Here is a 23,675-nt window from a genome sequence, read left to right as displayed (position 1 = left end):
CTGGTGTCTATCGTCCCCACTTTGACCTAACTCAGAACTGCTGAATCTTGCCCCACCTAGGCCGCACCTAGACCTGATGACTCTTGTCCCCAGCGATGCCTCAATTCGACCTGATGTATCTGGTCCTCACGTGGGCCTCACATGGACCTGGGACTCAGCGGGATAGAGTGGCTCTGGTTCCCACAAGGGGCTCACCTGATACTGGTGACTGTGTTCTTATTCTATGCCTCACCAGGCCCTAGTGATTCTGTTCCCCATCTGGGCTTTCATGGCCCTAGTGACTCTGGTCCTCACCCAGGCATCATTGGGACCTGGATACTCTATTCCACACCTAGGCATCACTTTGTCCAGGGACCTCTCGTCCTATTCTGGGCCTCAAACTAAACTGGTTACTCTGGTTCCCACTCGGGACCTCACCCTTACCTGGAAAATCTGGTCACCCCTTGGGTTTCACTTGGGCCTGGTGAATCTGGTTCTTATCTGGTCCGCACCTGGATCTGGTGACAGGTCACCACGTGGGCCTCACCTGGACTTGGTGAATCCTGTTGCCACCTGCGCCTCACCTGGACCTTGTGACTGTGGTCCCTCCTGGACCTCACCTGGATCTGGTGGCTCTGGTTCCCATATGGGGCTCTCCTGGACCTGGTTCCTTTGGTCTCCATCTGGCCTCACCTGGAACACAATGACTCTGATCCATATTTGGGCCTCTCCTGGACCTCTTGTCTCTGTTACGTAATTGGTCATCATTGGGACCTGGATACTCTCGTATATACCTGGGCCTCACCTGGACCTGTTGACTGTGGTCCCACCTGGGACTCACCTGGACCTGGTGACTGTGGTCCCTCCTGGTCCTCCCCAGACGAGATGACTGGTTCCCACTGGGACCTCACCTGGACCTGGTGACTGAGGTCTTCATATGGGCATCATGGGGCCTGGTTTCTCAGTTCCACATCGGGGCCTCACCTGGACCTAGTGATTCTCGTCCCCGTCTCGGCCTCACCCTGACGTGGAGACTCTGGTCCCCACCTGGATATCACCAGAACCGGGTGACTCTGGTCCCCCTCTAGGACTCACCCGGAGCTGGGGACACTGGTCCTCAACTGGGCCTCAACAGGGCCTGGTGAATCTACTCCTCACTTAGGCCTTGTCTGGACCTTGTGACTCTTTTCCCACCTGGCATCAATGGGATATGGTTACTCTGTTCCCCACCTGGGCCTCACTTGGACATGATATATTTGCTCCACACTTTGGTCTCAAATGGTCCTGATGACTCTGATCCCCCCACCTAGGCCTCAATCTGGATCTGGTGACTGTTGTCCTCACCTGGGTCTCACCTGGACCTGGTGACTCTCGTTCCCACATGAACCACACCTGGACCTGGTGACTGTGGTGTTCTTATAGACTCACATTTACCTGGTCACTCCGGACCCCACTATGGCCTCACCTGGATCTGATGACTCTGGCCTGCAGGTTGGCCTCACCTGGCCCTGTTGTGTGGTTTTGCCACCTGGGCCACACCCATACCTGGTGACTCAGGTCCCCACGTGGGCCTCTTGGATCTGGTGAATCTGGTCCTTACTGGTCCTCTCCCAGACCTGGGGACTCTGGTCAACACCTGGACCTCACCTGGACCTGGTGAATCTGGTCTCCATCTAGGCCTCACCCAGTCCTGGTGACTTTGTTCCCCACCTGAACCTGATTGCTGTGGACTCTTTCTTGGCCTCACCTGGAACTGGTGACTCTGATCCTATCTGCGCGTTACCCAGATCTAGTGACTCTGGTCCTCACCTTGGCATCACTGGTACCTGCTTACTCTGTTCCACACTTGAGCCTCACCTGGACATGACTACTCTGGAACCTCCCTGGGCCTCAGCCTGACATGGTGACTCTGGTCCCCATTTGGAATTCACCTAGACCAGGTGAATCCTGTACACCTCTTGGCGACAACTTGACCTGGTGACTCTGGTCCTCAACTGGGCCTCACCGGGACCTAGTGAACATGCTCCCCAACTGCGCCTCATCTGGACCTGGTGACTCAGGTTCTACCTGGGCTTCATCGGGACATTGTTACTCTGTTCCCCACTGGGACTGACCTGATCCTGGTAACTCTGCTCCTGACTTTGGCCTCTTCTGTACCAGGTTACTCTGGCTCGACCTGGGCCTCACTTGTAACTCGTGACTCTGATCCTAAGCATGGCCTCACCTGAAATGGTGACTGTGGTTCCCATCGGGACCTCACCTGGACCTCAAGCCTCTGGTCCCACCTGGGCCTCACCAGGACCTGGTGTCTCTTGTACCCACATGGGTAGCATCAGGATAAGGTTACACTGTTCACTATCAGTGACCCACCCGGACCTATTAACTCTGGTCTTCACAAGGGCCACACCTGGACATGCTGACACTGGTTCCCACCTGGGTTTCACCTGGACATGGTTAGTCGGATCCCCACGTGGTCCTCACGTGTAACTGGTGATTCTCGTTCCCACATGGACATCATGTGGACCTGATGGCTTCAGTGTTTCTAGCCTCTCATGTACCTAGTGACTCTGGTCCCCACCAGGGTCTCACCGGAACCTGGTGTGTGTGGTCGCCACCTGTACCTCACCTGGACCCGGTGATTCTGGTCTACACCTGAGACTACCCTGGATCTGGTGACTGTGGTCTCCACCTGGGCTTCACCTGGATTTCGGGACTCCGGTCCCCATCTTGGTCTGACCTGGCCCTGTTGACCATGGTCCTCAACTGGGCAAAATTGTGACCCGTTGACTGTGTTCCACAACTGGACCTCACCTGGACCAGGTGACTCTGGTCCCCCTCTGGGTCTCACCGTGCCCTAGTAACTGTGAACCCCACTTTGGCCTGACTTCGACATGCTGAACCTGGTTGCTACCTGCCCCCGACATCGAAATGTTGACTCTGGTCCTTTCAAGGGCCTCCCCTGTACCTGGCGATCCTGGTGTCCACCTTGCCCTCACCTGCACGTGGTGACTCTTGTCCCCAACGGGGACTCACCTGGACCTGCTTACTGTGTTCCACACCTGGGCCTCAAGTAGACCTGTTGACCATGGTCCTCAAGCCGTCCTCACATGGACCTGTTGCCTCTGAACCCCACCGGGGCCTCACGTGTACCTGGTAACTCTGGTCCTCACCTGGGCATCATTGGTACCTGGTGACTCTGTTCCACACCTGAGGCTCCCCTGGACATGATGACTCTGGAACCTCTCTGGGCATCAACCTGACCTGGTGTCTCTGGTCCCCATATGGATGTCACCTGGACCAGGGAATCATGGTACTTCTCTGGGCTTCAACCAGGTCTGGTGACTCTGGTCCTCAACTGGGCCTAACCTGGACCTAGTGATTATGCTCCATCTGGCTTCATTTGGACCTGGTGACTCTGGTCCCTACCTGGGCATCATCGGACATGGTTCCACTGCATGGCCTGTAGGTTGGCCTCACCTGGACCTGGTAACTCTCCTCCCTACCTGGGCATCATTGGGACCTGGTTCCTCTGTATGGCCTGCAGTTTGGCCTCACCTGGACCTGGTGAGTGGGTTTGTCACCTGGGCCTCCCTCATGCCTAGTGACACAGGTCCCCACGTGGGCCTCACTTGGACCTGGTGAATCTGGTCCTTACCTGGTCCTCACCCGGAACTGGTAACTCTGGTCACCACCTGGGAATCACCTGGGCCTGGTGAATCTGGTCCCCATCTGGGCCTCATCCAGTCCTGGTGACTTTGTTCCCCACCTGGACCTGATTGCTGTGGACTCCTTCTTGGCCTTACCTGGAACTGGTGACTCTGATCCTAACTGGGCCTCACCCAGTTCTGGTGACTCTGGTCCTCATCTGTGGACCATTATGAGCTGGATAAACTCTTCCACCCCTGAGCCTCACCTGGACATGATGACTCTGGAGCCCCTCTGGGCCTCAGCCTGATATGGTGACTCTGGTCCCCATCCGTATGTCACCTCACCAGGTGAATCTGGTACCCCTCTATGCCTCAACTTGACCTGGTAAATCTGGTCCTCAACTGGGCCTCACCGGGACCTAGTGAACATGCTCCCCACCTGCGCCTCATCTGGACCTGGTGACTCTGGTTCTACCTGGGCATCATCGGGACATGGTTACTCTATTCCCCACTGGGACTGACCTGATCCTGGCAACTCTGGTCCTGACTTTGGCCTCTTCTGTACCAGGTGACTCTGGCTCCACCTCGGCCTCACCTGCAACCTGTCACTCTGATCCTAAGCATGGCCTTACCTGACCTGGTGACTGTGGTTCCCATCGGGACCTCACCTGGACCTCATGTCTCTGGTCCCACCTGGGCCTCACCAGGACCTGGCGTCTCTGGGACCCTCCTGGGTAGCATCAGGATATGGTTACAGTTTTCACTAACAGTGCGCCAGCCGGAACTATTAACTCTGGTCTTCACCTGGGCCACACCTGCACATGGTGACACTGGTTCCCGCCTGGGTCTCACCTGGACATGGTGAGTCGTATCCCCACCTGGTCCTCACCTATAACTGGTGATTCTCGTTCCCACATGGAGATCATGTGGACCTGTTGTCCGCAGTGTTTCTAGCTTCTTTTTTTTAATTTTTATTTTTTATTTTTTATTTTTTAATTTTTTTTTTATTTATTCATGATAGGCACACAGTGAGAGAGAGAGAGGCAGAGACACAGGCAGAGGAAGAAGCAGGCTCCATGCACCGGGAGCCTGACATGGGATTCGATCCCGGATCTCCAGGATCGCGCCCTGGGCCAAAGGCAGGCGCCAAACCGCTGCGCCACCCAGGGATCCCTAATTTTTATTTATTTATGATAGTCACAGAGAGAGATTGGCAGAGACACAGGCAGAGGGAGGAGCAGGCTCCATGCACAGGGAGTTCGACGTGGGATTCGATCCCGGGTCTCCAGGATCGTGCCCTGGTCCAAAGGCAGGCGCCAAACCGCTGCGCCACCCAGGGATCCCATGTGTTTCTAGCTTCTCATGTACCTCGTGACTCTGGTCCCCACCAGGGCCACACTGGGACCTGGTGAGTTTGGTTGCCACCGGCACCTCACCTGGACCTGGTGATTCTGGTCTGCACCTGAGACTACCCTGGATCTGGTGACTGTGGTCCCCACCTCAGCTTCACCTGGATTTGGGGATTCCGGTCCCCATCTGGGCCTCACCTGGCCCTGTTGACCATGGTCCTCAACTGGGCAAAATTGGGACCCGGTGACTGTGTTCCACAACTGGACCTCACCTGGACCAAGTGACTCTGGTCCCCCTCTGGGTCTCACCGTGCCCTAGTGACTGTGAACCCCACTTTGGCCTGACTTGGACCTCTGACCCTGGATGCCACCTAAGTCTGACTTCGAACTGTTGACTCTGGTTCTTTCAAGGGCCTCCCCTGTATCTGGTGATCCTGGTCCGCATCTGGGCTTCACCTGGACGTGGTTACTCTTGTCACCACCGGGGACTCACCTGGACCTGCTTACTGTGTTCTACACCTGGGCCTCAAGTACACCTCTTGACCATAGTCCCCAAGCCGGCCTCACATGGACCTGTTTCCTCTGATCCCCACCGGGGCCTCAAGTGTACCTGGTAACTCTGGTCCTCACCTGGGCCTTATCTGGGCCTAGTGACTCTGGTCCCCACCTGGACTTCACCTGGATCTGGTGACTCTGGTCCCCTCCTGGACCTCACCTGGATCTGGTGACTCTGGTCCTCAGTTCGGCCTCACATGGACCTGGTGTCTCTCGTCCCCACTTTGACCTAACTCAAAACTGCAGAATCTTGCCAAACCTAGGACGCACCCAGACCTGGGGACTCTTGTCCCCAGCTATGCCTCAATTCGACCTGACCTGATGAATCTGGTCCTCACGTGGGCCTCACATGGACTTGGGACTCAGCTGCATAGAGTGGATCTGGTTCCAACAAGAGTCTCACCTGTTACTGGTGACTCGGGTCTTTTTCTATGCCTCACAAGGACCTAGTATTCTGTTCCCCATCTGGGCCTGCATGGCCCTAGTAACTCTGGTCCTCACCCAGGCATCATTGGGACCTGGATACTCTATTCCACACCTGGGCCCCTCTTTGACCAGGGACCTCTGGTCCCATTCTTGGCCTCAAATTAAACTGGTTACTCTGGTGCCCCTCTCGGATTCACCCTTACCTCGTGACTCTGGTCACCCCTTGGCTTCACTTGGGCCTGGTGAATCTGGTCCTTCGATGGTCTGCACCTGGATGTGGTGACTGGTCGCCACCTGGGCCTCACCTGGACTTGGTGAATCCTGTTGCCACTTGCGCCTCACCTGGACCTTGTGATTGTAGTCCCACCTGGAACTCACCTGGATCTGTTGGCTCTGGTTCCCATATGAGGCTCTCCTCGACCTGGTTCCTGTGGTCTCCATCTGGCCTCACCTGGAACACAATGACTCTGATCCATATTTGGGCATCTCCTGGACCTGTTGACTCTGGTCCTTTCCTGGCCATCATTGGGACCTGGATACTCTCTTATATACCTGGGCCTCACCTGGACCTGGTGACTGTGGTCCCACCTGGGCCTCACCTGGACGAGGTGACTGGTTCCCACAGGGACCTCACCTGGACCTGGTGACTCAGGTCCTCATATGGGCATCATGAGACCTGGTTTTTCAGTTCCACATCGGGGCCTCACATGGACCTAGTGATTCTCGTCCCCCTCTGGGCCTCACACTGACGTGCTGACTCTGGTCCCCACCTGGATATCACCAGAACCGGGTGACTCTGGTCCCCCTCTTGGACTCATCCGGACCTGGGGACACTGGTCCTCAACTGGGTCTCAACAGGACCTGGTGAATCTACTCCTCACTTAGGCCTCGTCTGGACCTTGTGACTCTTTTCCCACCTGGCATCAATGGGACATGGTTACTCTCTTCCACACCTGGGCCTCACATGGACATGATAACTTTGCTCCGCCCTTTGGCCTCAACTGGTCCTGATGACCCTGGTCCCCCCACCTAGGCCTCAATCTGGACCTGGAGACTGTTGTCCCCACCTGGGTCTCACCTGGACCTGGTGACTCTCGTTCCCACATGAACCACACCTGGACCTGGTGACTGTGGTTTTCTTGTAGACTCACATTTACCTGGTGACTCCGGTGCCCACTAGGGACTCACGTGGATCTGGTGACTCTGGCCTGCTGGTTGGCCTCACTTGGACCTGGTGAGTGGGGTTGCCACCTGGGCCTCACCCAAACCTGGTGACTCAGGTCCCCACGTGGGCCTATTGGACCTTTTAATCTGGTCATTACCTGGTCCTCTCCCAGACCCGGGGACTCTGGTCCCCAACTGGGCCTCACCTGGACCTGGTGAATCTGGTCCCCATCTGGGCCTCACCCAGTCCTGGTGACTTGGTTCACCACCTGGACCTGATTGGTGTGGTCACTTTCTTGGCCTCACCTGGAACTGGTGACTCTGATCCTATCTGCGCGTCACCCAGTCCTGGTGACTCTGGTCCTCACCTGGGCATCATTGGTATCTGGTGACTCTGTTCCACACCTGAGCCTCACCTGGACATGATGACTCTGGAACCACTCTGGGCCTCACCCTGACCTAGTGACTCTGGACCCCATCTGGATGTCATTTGGACCAGGAGATTCTGGTACCCCTCTAGGCCTCAACCAGATCTGGTGACTCTGTTCCTCAACTGGGCCTCACCTGGACCTAGTGAATATGCTCCATCTGGGCCTTATTTGGACCTGGTGACTCTGGTCCCTACCTGGGCATCATAGGGACATGGTTCCAATGCATGGCCTGCATGTTGGCCTCACCTGGACATGGTAACTCTAGTCAGTACCTGGGTATCATTGGGATATTGTTCCTCTGCATGGCCTGCACTTTGGAATCACCTGGACCTGGTGAGTGGTGTTGTCATCTGGGCCTCAACCATGCCTGGTGACACAGGTCCCCACGCGGGCCTCACTTGGACCTGGTGAATCTGGTCCTTACCTGGTCCTCACCCAGAACTGGTAACTCTGGCCACCACCTGGGATTCACCTGGGCCTGGTGAATCTGGTCCCCATCTGGGCCTCACCCAGTCCTGGTGACTTTGTTCCCCACCTGGGCCTGATTGCTGTGGACTCCTTCTTGGCCTCACCTGGAACTGGTGACTCTGATCCTAACTGGGTCTCACCCAGATCTGGTGACTCTGGTCCTCACCTGTGGACCATTATGACCTGGATACTCTGTTCCACACCTGAGCCTCACCTGGACATGATGAATCTGGATCCCCTCTGGGCCTCAGCCTGACATGTGGACTCTGTTCCCCATCTGGATGTCACATAGACAAGGTGAATCTGGTATCCCTCTAGGCCTCAACTTGACCTGGTGACTCTGGTCCTCAACTGGGCCTCACCGGAATCTAGTGAACATGGTCCCCACCTGCGCCTCATCTGGACCTGGTGACTCTGGTTCTACCTGGGAATCATGGGTACATGGTTACTGTATTACCCTCTGGGATTGACCTGATCCTGGTAACTCTGGTCCTAACTTTGGCCTCTTATGTACCAGGTGACTCTGGCTCCACCTGGGCCTCACCTGTAACTGGTGACTCTGATCCTAAGCATGGCCTCACCTAACCTGCTGACTCTGGTTCCCATCGGGAAATCACCTGGACTTCATGTCTCTGGTCCCACCTAGCCTCACCAGGACCTGGTGTCTCCGGTACCCACCTGGGTAGCATCAAGATATGCTTACACTGTTCACTAACAGTGACCAAGCCGGACCTATTAACTCCGGTCTTCACCTGAGCCACACCTAGATATGGTGACACTGGTTCCCACCTGGGTCTCACCTGGACATGGTGAGTCGGATCCCCACCTGGTACTCACCTGTAACTGGTGATTCTCGTTCCCACATGGACATCTTGTGGACCTGGTGGCTGCAGTGTTTCTAGCTTCTCATGTACCTCGTGACTCTGGTCCCCAGCAGGGCCTGACCGGGACCTGGTGAGTGTGGTTGCCACCTGCACCTCACCTGGATCTGGTGATTCTGGTCTGCACCTGAGACTACCCTGGATCTGGTGACTGTGGTCCCCACCTCAGCTTCACCTGGATTTGGGGATTCCGGTCCCCATCTGGGCCTCACCTGGCCCTGTTGACCATGGTCCTCAACTGGGCAAAATTGGGACCCGGTGACTGTGTTCCACAACTGGACCTCACCTGGACCAAGTGACTCTGGTCCCCCTCTGGGTCTCACCGTGCCCTAGTGACTGTGAACCCCACTTTGGCCTGACTTGGACCTGCTGACCCTGGATGCCACCTAAGTCTGACTTCGAACTGTTGACTCTGGTTCTTTCAAGGGCCTCCCCTGTATCTGGTGATCCTGGTCCGCATCTGGGCTTCACCTGGACGTGGTTACTCTTGTCACCACCGGGGACTCACCTGGACCTGCTTACTGTGTTCTACACCTGGGCCTCAAGTACACCTCTTGACCATAGTCCCCAAGCCGGCCTCACATGGACCTGTTTCCTCTGATCCCCACCGGGGCCTCAAGTGTACCTGGTAACTCTGGTCCTCACCTGGGCCTTATCTGGGCCTAGTGACTCTGGTCCCCACCTGGACTTCACCTGGATCTGGTGACTCTGGTCCCCTCCTGGACCTCACCTGGATCTGGTGACTCTGGTCCTCAGTTCGGCCTCACATGGACCTGGTGTCTCTCGTCCCCACTTTGACCTAACTCAAAACTGCAGAATCTTGCCAAACCTAGGACGCACCCAGACCTGGGGACTCTTGTCCCCAGCTATGCCTCAATTCGACCTGACCTGATGAATCTGGTCCTCACGTGGGCCTCACATGGACTTGGGACTCAGCTGCATAGAGTGGATCTGGTTCCAACAAGAGTCTCACCTGTTACTGGTGACTCGGGTCTTTTTCTATGCCTCACAAGGACCTAGTATTCTGTTCCCCATCTGGGCCTGCATGGCCCTAGTAACTCTGGTCCTCACCCAGGCATCATTGGGACCTGGATACTCTATTCCACACCTGGGCCCCTCTTTGACCAGGGACCTCTGGTCCCATTCTTGGCCTCAAATTAAACTGGTTACTCTGGTGCCCCTCTCGGATTCACCCTTACCTCGTGACTCTGGTCACCCCTTGGCTTCACTTGGGCCTGGTGAATCTGGTCCTTCGATGGTCTGCACCTGGATGTGGTGACTGGTCGCCACCTGGGCCTCACCTGGACTTGGTGAATCCTGTTGCCACTTGCGCCTCACCTGGACCTTGTGATTGTAGTCCCACCTGGAACTCACCTGGATCTGTTGGCTCTGGTTCCCATATGAGGCTCTCCTCGACCTGGTTCCTGTGGTCTCCATCTGGCCTCACCTGGAACACAATGACTCTGATCCATATTTGGGCATCTCCTGGACCTGTTGACTCTGGTCCTTTCCTGGCCATCATTGGGACCTGGATACTCTCTTATATACCTGGGCCTCACCTGGACCTGGTGACTGTGGTCCCACCTGGGCCTCACCTGGACGAGGTGACTGGTTCCCACAGGGACCTCACCTGGACCTGGTGACTCAGGTCCTCATATGGGCATCATGAGACCTGGTTTTTCAGTTCCACATCGGGGCCTCACATGGACCTAGTGATTCTCGTCCCCCTCTGGGCCTCACACTGACGTGCTGACTCTGGTCCCCACCTGGATATCACCAGAACCGGGTGACTCTGGTCCCCCTCTTGGACTCATCCGGACCTGGGGACACTGGTCCTCAACTGGGTCTCAACAGGACCTGGTGAATCTACTCCTCACTTAGGCCTCGTCTGGACCTTGTGACTCTTTTCCCACCTGGCATCAATGGGACATGGTTACTCTCTTCCACACCTGGGCCTCACATGGACATGATAACTTTGCTCCGCCCTTTGGCCTCAACTGGTCCTGATGACCCTGGTCCCCCCACCTAGGCCTCAATCTGGACCTGGAGACTGTTGTCCCCACCTGGGTCTCACCTGGACCTGGTGACTCTCGTTCCCACATGAACCACACCTGGACCTGGTGACTGTGGTTTTCTTGTAGACTCACATTTACCTGGTGACTCCGGTGCCCACTAGGGACTCACGTGGATCTGGTGACTCTGGCCTGCTGGTTGGCCTCACTTGGACCTGGTGAGTGGGGTTGCCACCTGGGCCTCACCCAAACCTGGTGACTCAGGTCCCCACGTGGGCCTATTGGACCTTTTAATCTGGTCATTACCTGGTCCTCTCCCAGACCCGGGGACTCTGGTCCCCAACTGGGCCTCACCTGGACCTGGTGAATCTGGTCCCCATCTGGGCCTCACCCAGTCCTGGTGACTTGGTTCACCACCTGGACCTGATTGGTGTGGTCACTTTCTTGGCCTCACCTGGAACTGGTGACTCTGATCCTATCTGCGCGTCACCCAGTCCTGGTGACTCTGGTCCTCACCTGGGCATCATTGGTATCTGGTGACTCTGTTCCACACCTGAGCCTCACCTGGACATGATGACTCTGGAACCACTCTGGGCCTCACCCTGACCTAGTGACTCTGGACCCCATCTGGATGTCATTTGGACCAGGAGATTCTGGTACCCCTCTAGGCCTCAACCAGATCTGGTGACTCTGTTCCTCAACTGGGCCTCACCTGGACCTAGTGAATATGCTCCATCTGGGCCTTATTTGGACCTGGTGACTCTGGTCCCTACCTGGGCATCATAGGGACATGGTTCCAATGCATGGCCTGCATGTTGGCCTCACCTGGACATGGTAACTCTAGTCAGTACCTGGGTATCATTGGGATATTGTTCCTCTGCATGGCCTGCACTTTGGAATCACCTGGACCTGGTGAGTGGTGTTGTCATCTGGGCCTCAACCATGCCTGGTGACACAGGTCCCCACGCGGGCCTCACTTGGACCTGGTGAATCTGGTCCTTACCTGGTCCTCACCCAGAACTGGTAACTCTGGCCACCACCTGGGATTCACCTGGGCCTGGTGAATCTGGTCCCCATCTGGGCCTCACCCAGTCCTGGTGACTTTGTTCCCCACCTGGGCCTGATTGCTGTGGACTCCTTCTTGGCCTCACCTGGAACTGGTGACTCTGATCCTAACTGGGTCTCACCCAGATCTGGTGACTCTGGTCCTCACCTGTGGACCATTATGACCTGGATACTCTGTTCCACACCTGAGCCTCACCTGGACATGATGAATCTGGATCCCCTCTGGGCCTCAGCCTGACATGTGGACTCTGTTCCCCATCTGGATGTCACATAGACAAGGTGAATCTGGTATCCCTCTAGGCCTCAACTTGACCTGGTGACTCTGGTCCTCAACTGGGCCTCACCGGAATCTAGTGAACATGGTCCCCACCTGCGCCTCATCTGGACCTGGTGACTCTGGTTCTACCTGGGAATCATGGGTACATGGTTACTGTATTACCCTCTGGGATTGACCTGATCCTGGTAACTCTGGTCCTAACTTTGGCCTCTTATGTACCAGGTGACTCTGGCTCCACCTGGGCCTCACCTGTAACTGGTGACTCTGATCCTAAGCATGGCCTCACCTAACCTGCTGACTCTGGTTCCCATCGGGAAATCACCTGGACTTCATGTCTCTGGTCCCACCTAGCCTCACCAGGACCTGGTGTCTCCGGTACCCACCTGGGTAGCATCAAGATATGCTTACACTGTTCACTAACAGTGACCAAGCCGGACCTATTAACTCCGGTCTTCACCTGAGCCACACCTAGATATGGTGACACTGGTTCCCACCTGGGTCTCACCTGGACATGGTGAGTCGGATCCCCACCTGGTACTCACCTGTAACTGGTGATTCTCGTTCCCACATGGACATCTTGTGGACCTGGTGGCTGCAGTGTTTCTAGCTTCTCATGTACCTCGTGACTCTGGTCCCCAGCAGGGCCTGACCGGGACCTGGTGAGTGTGGTTGCCACCTGCACCTCACCTGGATCTGGTGATTCTGGTCTGCACCTGAGACTACCCTGGATCTGGTGACTGTGGTCCCCACCTCAGCTTCACCTGGATTTGGGGATTCCGGTCCCCATCTGGGCCTCACCTGGCCCTGTTGACCATGGTCCTCAACTGGGCAAAATTGGGACCCGGTGACTGTGTTCCACAACTGGACCTCACCTGGACCAAGTGACTCTGGTCCCCCTCTGGGTCTCACCGTGCCCTAGTGACTGTGAACCCCACTTTGGCCTGACTTGGACCTGCTGACCCTGGATGCCACCTAAGTCTGACTTCGAACTGTTGACTCTGGTTCTTTCAAGGGCCTCCCCTGTATCTGGTGATCCTGGTCCGCATCTGGGCTTCACCTGGACGTGGTTACTCTTGTCACCACCGGGGACTCACCTGGACCTGCTTACTGTGTTCTACACCTGGGCCTCAAGTACACCTCTTGACCATAGTCCCCAAGCCGGCCTCACATGGACCTGTTTCCTCTGATCCCCACCGGGGCCTCAAGTGTACCTGGTAACTCTGGTCCTCACCTGGGCCTTATCTGGGCCTAGTGACTCTGGTCCCCACCTGGACTTCACCTGGATCTGGTGACTCTGGTCCCCTCCTGGACCTCACCTGGATCTGGTGACTCTGGTCCTCAGTTCGGCCTCACATGGACCTGGTGTCTCTCGTCCCCACTTTGACCTAACTCAAAACTGCAGAATCTTGCCAAACCTAGGACGCACCCAGACCTGGGGACTCTTGTCCCCAGCTATGCCTCAATTCGACCTGACCTGATGAATCTGGTCCTCACGTGGGCCTCACATGGACTTGGGACTCAGCTGCATAGAGTGGATCTGGTTCCAACAAGAGTCTCACCTGTTACTGGTGACTCGGGTCTTTTTCTATGCCTCACAAGGACCTAGTATTCTGTTCCCCATCTGGGCCTGCATGGCCCTAGTAACTCTGGTCCTCACCCAGGCATCATTGGGACCTGGATACTCTATTCCACACCTGGGCCCCTCTTTGACCAGGGACCTCTGGTCCCATTCTTGGCCTCAAATTAAACTGGTTACTCTGGTGCCCCTCTCGGATTCACCCTTACCTCGTGACTCTGGTCACCCCTTGGCTTCACTTGGGCCTGGTGAATCTGGTCCTTCGATGGTCTGCACCTGGATGTGGTGACTGGTCGCCACCTGGGCCTCACCTGGACTTGGTGAATCCTGTTGCCACTTGCGCCTCACCTGGACCTTGTGATTGTAGTCCCACCTGGAACTCACCTGGATCTGTTGGCTCTGGTTCCCATATGAGGCTCTCCTCGACCTGGTTCCTGTGGTCTCCATCTGGCCTCACCTGGAACACAATGACTCTGATCCATATTTGGGCATCTCCTGGACCTGTTGACTCTGGTCCTTTCCTGGCCATCATTGGGACCTGGATACTCTCTTATATACCTGGGCCTCACCTGGACCTGGTGACTGTGGTCCCACCTGGGCCTCACCTGGACGAGGTGACTGGTTCCCACAGGGACCTCACCTGGACCTGGTGACTCAGGTCCTCATATGGGCATCATGAGACCTGGTTTTTCAGTTCCACATCGGGGCCTCACATGGACCTAGTGATTCTCGTCCCCCTCTGGGCCTCACACTGACGTGCTGACTCTGGTCCCCACCTGGATATCACCAGAACCGGGTGACTCTGGTCCCCCTCTTGGACTCATCCGGACCTGGGGACACTGGTCCTCAACTGGGTCTCAACAGGACCTGGTGAATCTACTCCTCACTTAGGCCTCGTCTGGACCTTGTGACTCTTTTCCCACCTGGCATCAATGGGACATGGTTACTCTCTTCCACACCTGGGCCTCACATGGACATGATAACTTTGCTCCGCCCTTTGGCCTCAACTGGTCCTGATGACCCTGGTCCCCCCACCTAGGCCTCAATCTGGACCTGGAGACTGTTGTCCCCACCTGGGTCTCACCTGGACCTGGTGACTCTCGTTCCCACATGAACCACACCTGGACCTGGTGACTGTGGTTTTCTTGTAGACTCACATTTACCTGGTGACTCCGGTGCCCACTAGGGACTCACGTGGATCTGGTGACTCTGGCCTGCTGGTTGGCCTCACTTGGACCTGGTGAGTGGGGTTGCCACCTGGGCCTCACCCAAACCTGGTGACTCAGGTCCCCACGTGGGCCTATTGGACCTTTTAATCTGGTCATTACCTGGTCCTCTCCCAGACCCGGGGACTCTGGTCCCCAACTGGGCCTCACCTGGACCTGGTGAATCTGGTCCCCATCTGGGCCTCACCCAGTCCTGGTGACTTGGTTCACCACCTGGACCTGATTGGTGTGGTCACTTTCTTGGCCTCACCTGGAACTGGTGACTCTGATCCTATCTGCGCGTCACCCAGTCCTGGTGACTCTGGTCCTCACCTGGGCATCATTGGTATCTGGTGACTCTGTTCCACACCTGAGCCTCACCTGGACATGATGACTCTGGAACCACTCTGGGCCTCACCCTGACCTAGTGACTCTGGACCCCATCTGGATGTCATTTGGACCAGGAGATTCTGGTACCCCTCTAGGCCTCAACCAGATCTGGTGACTCTGTTCCTCAACTGGGCCTCACCTGGACCTAGTGAATATGCTCCATCTGGGCCTTATTTGGACCTGGTGACTCTGGTCCCTACCTGGGCATCATAGGGACATGGTTCCAATGCATGGCCTGCATGTTGGCCTCACCTGGACATGGTAACTCTAGTCAGTACCTGGGTATCATTGGGATATTGTTCCTCTGCATGGCCTGCACTTTGGAATCACCTGGACCTGGTGAGTGGTGTTGTCATCTGGGCCTCAACCATGCCTGGTGACACAGGTCCCCACGCGGGCCTCACTTGGACCTGGTGAATCTGGTCCTTACCTGGTCCTCACCCAGAACTGGTAACTCTGGCCACCACCTGGGATTCACCTGGGCCTGGTGAATCTGGTCCCCATCTGGGCCTCACCCAGTCCTGGTGACTTTGATCCCCACCTGGGCCTGATTGCTGTGGACTCCTTCTTGGCCTCACCTGGAACTGGTGACTCTGATCCTAACTGGGTCTCACCCAGATCTGGTGACTCTGGTCCTCACCTGTGGACCATTATGACCTGGATACTCTGTTCCACACCTGAGCCTCACCTGGACATGATGAATCTGGATCCCCTCTGGGCCTCAGCCTGACATGTGGACTCTGTTCCCCATCTGGATGTCACATAGACAAGGTGAATCTGGTATCCCTCTAGGCCTCAACTTGACCTGGTGACTCTGGTCCTCAACTGGGCCTCACCGGAATCTAGTGAACATGGTCCCCACCTGCGCCTCATCTGGACCTGGTGACTCTGGTTCTACCTGGGCATGATGGGTACATGGTTACTGTATTACCCTCTGGGATTGACCTGATCCTGGTAACTCTGGTCCTAACTTTGGCCTCTTATGTACCAGGTGACTCTGGCTCCACCTGGGCCTCACCTGTAACTGGTGACTCTGATCCTAAGCATGGCCTCACCTGACCTGCTGACTCTGGTTCCCATCGGGAAATCACCTGGACTTCATGTCTCTGGTCCCACCTAGCCTCACCAGGACCTGGTGTCTCCGGTACCCACCTGGGTAGCATCAAGATATGCTTACACTGTTCACTAACAGTGACCAAGCCGGACCTATTAACTCCGGTCTTCACCTGAGCCACACCTAGACATGGTGACACTGGTTCCCACCTGGGTCTCACCTGGACATGGTGAGTCGGATCCCCACCTGGTCCTCACCTGTAACTGGTGATTCTCGTTCCCACATTGACATCTTGTGGACCTGGTGGCTGCAGTGTTTCTAGCTTCTCATGTACCTCGTGACTCTGGTCCCCAGCAGGGCCTGACCGGGACCTGGTGAGTGTGGTTGCCACCTGCACCTCACCTGGACCTGGTGATTCTGGTCTGCACCTGAGACTCCCCTGTATCTGGTGACTGTGGTCCCCACCTGGGCTTCACCTGGATTTCGGGACTCCGTCCCCATCTGGGCCTCACCTGGCCCTTTGACCATGGTCCTCACCTGGGGAAAATTGGGACCGTGTGACTGTGTTCCACAACTGGAACTCACTTGGACAAGGTGACTCTGGTCCCCCTCTGGGTCTCACCGTGCCCTAGTCACTGTGAACCCCACTTTGGCCTGACTTCGACCTGCTGAGCTGGTTGCCACCTGTGCCTGACCTCGAACTGTTGACTCTGGTTCTTTCAAGGGCCTCCCCTGTACCAGGTGATCCTGATGCCCACCTGGGCCTCACCTGCATGTGGTGTCTCTAGTCACCACCGGGGACTCATCTGGACCTGCTTACTGTGTTCCACACCTGGGCCTCAATTAAACCTCTTGACCATAGTCCCCAAGCTCGCCTCACATGGACCTGTTACCTCTGATCCCCCCCGGGGCCTCACGTGTACCTGGTAACTCTGGTCCTCACCTGGGCCTCATCTGCACCTAGTGACTCTCGTCCCCACCTGGACTTCACCTGGATCTCGTGACTCTGGTCCCCACCTGGAACTCACCTATATCTGATGACTCTGGTCCCCAGCTGGACCTCTCCTGGACCTGGTGACTCTCTTTCCAACATGGAGCTCACCTGGATCTGTTGACTCTGGTCCTCAGTTTGGCCTCACCTGGACCTGGTGTCTCTCGTCCCCACTTTGACCTAACTCAGAACTGCTGAATCTTGCCCCACCTAGGCCGCACCCACACCTGGTGAATCTTGTCCCCAGCTATGCCTCAATTCGACCTGATGAATCTGGTTCTGACGTAGGGCTCACATGGACCTGGGACTCAGATGGATAGAGTGGCTCTGGATCCCACATGGGGCACACCTGATACTGGTGATTGTGGTCTTATTCTATGCCTAGCCAGGACCTAGTGATTCTGTTCCCCATCTGGGCCTGCATGGCCCTAGTGACTCTGGTCCTCACCCAGGCGTCTTTCGGACCTGGATACTCTATTCCACACCTGCGCCTCACTTTGACCAGGGACCTCTGGTCCCATTCTGGGCCTCAAACTAAACTGGTTACTCTGGTTCCCCTCTGGGCCTCACCCTTACCTGGTGACTCTGGTCACCCCTTGGGCTTCACTTGGGCCTGGTGAATCTGGTCCTTAGCTGGTCCGCATCTGGATCTGGTGACTGTTGGCCACCTGGGCCTCACCTGGACTTGGTGAACCCTGTTGTCACCTGCGCCTCACCTGGACCTCCTGACTGTGGTCCCAACTGGACCTCACCTGGATCTGTTGGCTCTGGTTCCCATATGGGGCTCTCCTGGACCTGGTTCCTGTGGTCTCCATCTGGCCTCACCTGGAACACAATGACTCTAATCCATATATGGTCCTCTCCTGGACCTGTTCACTCTGGTCCTTTCCTGGCCATCATTGGGACCTGGATACTCTCTATATACCTGGGCCTCACCTGGACCTGGTGAGTGTGCTCCCACCTGGGCCTCACCTGGACGAGGTGACTGGTTCCCACAGGGACCTCACCTGGACCTGGTGACTCAGGTCCTCATATGGGCATCATGGGACCTGGTTTCTCAGGTCCACATTGGGGCCTCACCTGGACCTAGTGGTTCTCGTCCCCCTCTGGACCTCACCATGACGTGCTGACTCTGGTCCCCACCTGGATATCACCAGAACCGGGTGACTATGGTCCCCCTCTGGGACTCACCCAGAGCTGGGGACACTGGTCCTCAAATGGGCCTCAACAGGACCTGGTGAATCTACTCCTCACTTAGGCCTCGTCCGTACCTTGTGACTCTTTTCCAACTGGCATCAATGGGACATGGTTACTCTGTTCCCCACCTAGGTCTCAACTGGACATGATAACTTTGCTCAACACTTTGGCCTCAACTGGTCCTGATGAATCTGGTCCCCCCACCTAGGCCTGAATCTGGAACTGGTGACTGTGGTCCTCATCTGGGTCTCACCTGGACCTGGTGACTCTCGTTCCCACATGAACCACACCTGGACTTGGTGACTGTGGTGTTCTTGTAGACTCACATTTACCTGGTGACTCCAGTCCCCACTAGGGCCTCACATGGATCTGGTGACTCTGGCCTGCAAGTTGGCCTCACCTGGACCTGGTGAGTGGGTTTGTCACCTGGGCCTCCCTCATGCCTAGTGACACAGGTCCCCACGTGGGCCTCACTTGGACCTGGTGAATCTGGTCCTTACCTGGTCCTCACCCGGAACTGGTAACTCTGGTCACCACCTGGGAATCACCTGGGTCTGGTGAATCTGGTCCCCATCTGGGCCTCATCCAGTCCTGGTGACTTTATTCCCCACCTGGACCTGATTGCTGTGGACTCCTTCTTGGCCTTACCTGGAACTGGTGACTCTGATCCTAACTGGGCCTCACCCAGTTCTGGTGACTCTGGTCCTCATCTGTGGACCATTATGAGCTGGATAAACTCTTCCACCCCTGAGCCTCACCTGGACATGATGACTCTGGAGCCCCTCTGGGCCTCAGCCTGATATGGTGACTCTGGTCCCCATCCGTATGTCACCTCACCAGGTGAATCTGGTACCCCTCTATGCCTCAACTTGACCTGGTAAATCTGGTCCTCAACTGGGCCTCACCGGGACCTAGTGAACATGCTCCCCACCTGCGCCTCATCTGGACCTGGTGCCTCTGGTTCTACCTGGGCATCATCGGGACATGGTTACTCTATTCCCCACTGGGACTGACCTGATCCTGGCAACTCTGGTCCTGACTTTGGCCTCTTCTGTACCAGGTGACTCTGGCTCCACCTCGGCCTCACCTGCAACCTGTCACTCTGATCCTAAGCATGGCCTTACCTGACCTGGTGACTGTGGTTCCCATCGGGACCTCACCTGGACCTCATGTCTCTGGTCCCACCTGGGCCTCACCAGGACCTGGCGTCTCTGGGACCCTCCTGGGTAGCATCAGGATATGGTTACAGTGTTCACTAACAGTGCGCCAGCCGGAACTATTAACTCTGGTCTTCACCTGGGCCACACCTGCACATGGTGACACTGGTTCCCGCCTGGGTCTCACCTGGACATGGTGAGTCGTATCCCCACCTGGTCCTCACCTATAACTGGTGATTCTCGTTCCCACATGGAGATCATGTGGACCTGTTGTCCGCAGTGTTTCTAGCTTCTTTTTTTTAATTTTTATTTATTTTTTTTTAATTTTTTTTTTTATTTATTCATGATAGGCACACAGTGAGAGAGAGAGAGGCAGAGACACAGGCAGAGGAAGAAGCAGGCTCCATGCACCGGGAGCCTGACATGGGATTCGATCCCGGATCTCCAGGATCGCGCCCTGGGCCAAAGGCAGGCGCCAAACCGCTGTGCCACCCAGGGATCCCTAATTTTTATTTATTTATGATAGTCACAGAGAGAGATTGGCAGAGACACAGGCAGAGGGAGGAGCAGGCTCCATGCACAGGGAGTTCCACGTGGGATTCGATCCCGGGTCTCCAGGATCGCGCCCTGGTCCAAAGGCAGGCGCCAAACCGCTGCGCCACCCAGGGATCCCATGTGTTTCTAGCTTCTCATGTACCTCGTGACTCTGGTCCCCACCAGGGCCACACTGGGACCTGGTGAGTTTGGTTGCCACCGGCACCTCACCTGGACCTGGTGATTCTGGTCTGCACCTGAGACTACCCTGGATCTGGTGACTGTGGTCCCCACCTCAGCTTCACCTGGATTTGGGGATTCCGGTCCCCATCTGGGCCTCACCTGGCCCTGTTGACCATGGTCCTCAACTGGGCAAAATTGGGACCCGGTGACTGTGTTCCACAACTGGACCTCACCTGGACCAAGTGACTCTGGTCCCCCTCTGGGTCTCACCGTGCCCTAGTGACTGTGAACCCCACTTTGGCCTGACTTGGACCTGCTGACCCTGGATGCCACCTAAGTCTGACTTCGAACTGTTGACTCTGGTTCTTTTAAGGGCCTCCCCTGTATCTGGTGATCCTGGTCCGCATCTGGGCTTCACCTGGACGTGGTTACTCTTGTCACCACCGGGGACTCACCTGGACCTGCTTACTGTGTTCTACACCTGGGCCTCAAGTACACCTCTTGACCATAGTCCCCAAGCCGGCCTCACATGGACCTGTTTCCTCTGATCCCCACCGGGGCCTCAAGTGTACCTGGTAACTCTGGTCCTCACCTGGGCCTTATCTGGGCCTAGTGACTCTGGTCCCCACCTGGACTTCACCTGGATCTGGTGACTCTGGTCCCCTCCTGGACCTCACCTGGATCTGGTGACTCTGGTCCTCAGTTCGGCCTCACATGGACCTGGTGTCTCTCGTCCCCACTTTGACCTAACTCAAAACTGCAGAATCTTGCCAAACCTAGGACGCACCCAGACCTGGGGACTCTTGTCCCCAGCTATGCCTCAATTCGACCTGACCTGATGAATCTGGTCCTCACGTGGGCCTCACATGGACTTGGGACTCAGCTGCATAGAGTGGATCTGGTTCCAACAAGAGTCTCACCTGTTACTGGTGACTCGGGTCTTTTTCTATGCCTCACAAGGACCTAGTATTCTGTTCCCCATCTGGGCCTGCATGGCCCTAGTAACTCTGGTCCTCACCCAGGCATCATTGGGACCTGGATACTCTATTCCACACCTGGGCCCCTCTTTGACCAGGGACCTCTGGTCCCATTCTTGGCCTCAAATTAAACTGGTTACTCTGGTGCCCCTCTCGGATTCACCCTTACCTCGTGACTCTGGTCACCCCTTGGCTTCACTTGGGCCTGGTGAATCTGGTCCTTCGATGGTCTGCACCTGGATGTGGTGACTGGTCGCCACCTGGGCCTCACCTGGACTTGGTGAATCCTGTTGCCACCTGCGCCTCACCTGGACCTTGTGATTGTAGTCCCACCTGGAACTCACCTGGATCTGTTGGCTCTGGTTCCCATATGGGGCTCTCCTCGACCTGGTTCCTGTGGTCTCCATCTGGCCTCACCTGGAACACAATGACTCTGATCCATATTTGGGCATCTCCTGGACCTGTTGACTCTGGTCCTTTCCTGGCCATCATTGGGACCTGGATACTCTCTTATATACCTGGGCCTCACCTGGACCTGGTGACTGTGGTCCCACCTGGGCCTCACCTGGACGAGGTGACTGGTTCCCACAGGGACCTCACCTGGACCTGGTGACTCAGGTCCTCATATGGGCATCATGAGACCTGGTTTTTCAGTTCCACATCGGGACCTCACATGGACCTAGTGATTCTCGTCCCCCTCTGGGCCTCACACTGACGTGCTGACTCTGGTCCCCACCTGGATATCACCAGAACCGGGTGACTCTGGTCCCCCTCTTGGACTCATCCGGACCTGGGGACACTGGTCCTCAACTGGGTCTCAACAGGACCTGGTGAATCTACTCCTCACTTAGGCCTCGTCTGGACCTTGTGACTCTTTTCCCACCTGGCATCAATGGGACATGGTTACTCTCTTCCACACCTGGGCCTCACATGGACATGATAACTTTGCTCCGCCCTTTGGCCTCAACTGGTCCTGATGACCCTGGTCCCCCCACCTAGGCCTCAATCTGGACCTGGAGACTGTTGTCCCCACCTGGGTCTCACCTGGACCTGGTGACTCTCGTTCCCACATGAACCACACCTGGACCTGGTGACTGTGGTTTTCTTGTAGACTCACATTTACCTGGTGACTCCGGTGCCCACTAGGGACTCACGTGGATCTGGTGACTCTGGCCTGCTGGTTGGCCTCACTTGGACCTGGTGAGTGGGGTTGTCACCTGGGCCTCACCCAAACCTGGTGACTCAGGTCCCCACGTGGGCCTATTGGACCTTTTAATCTGGTCATTACCTGGTCCTCTCCCAGACCCGGGGACTCTGGTCCCCAACTGGGCCTCACCTGGACCTGGTGAATCTGGTCCCCATCTGGGCCTCACCCAGTCCTGGTGACTTGGTTCACCACCTGGACCTGATTGGTGTGGTCACTTTCTTGGCCTCACCTGGAACTGGTGACTCTGATCCTATCTGTGCATCACCCAGTCCTGGTGACTCTGGTCCTCACCTGGGCATCATTGGTATCTGGTGACTCTGTTCCACACCTGAGCCTCACCTGAACATGATGACTCTGGAACCACTCTGGGCCTCACCCTGACCTAGTGACTCTGGACCCCATCTGGATGTCATTTGGACCAGGAGATTCTGGTACCCCTCTAGGCCTCAACCAGATCTGGTGACTCTGTTCCTCAAATGGGCCTCACCTGGACCTAGTGAATATGCTCCATCTGGGCCTCATTTGGACCTGGTGACTCTGGTCCCTACCTGGGCATCATAGGGACATGGTTCCAATGCATGGCCTGCATGTTGGCCTCACCTGGACATGGTAACTCTAGTCAGTACCTGGGTATCATTGGGATATTGTTCCTCTGCATGGCCTGCACTTTGGAATCACCTGGACCTGGTGAGTGGTGTTGTCATCTGGGCCTCAACCATGCCTGGTGACACAGGTCCCCACGCGGGCCTCACTTGGACCTGGTGAATCTGGTCCTTACCTGGTCCTCACCCAGAACTGGTAACTCTGGCCACCACCTGGGATTCACCTGGGCCTGGTGAATCTGGTCCCCATCTGGGCCTCACCCAGTCCTGGTGACTTTGATCCCCACCTGAGCCTGATTGCTGTGGACTCCTTCTTGGCCTCACCTGGAACTGGTGACTCTGATCCTA

The sequence above is a fragment of the Canis lupus genome, chromosome 27 (genome assembly GCF_048164855.1).
Source record: "Canis lupus baileyi chromosome 27, mCanLup2.hap1, whole genome shotgun sequence".
Lineage (NCBI taxonomy): Eukaryota > Metazoa > Chordata > Mammalia > Carnivora > Canidae > Canis > Canis lupus.
Note: the sequence above shows the minus strand (reverse complement) of the source record.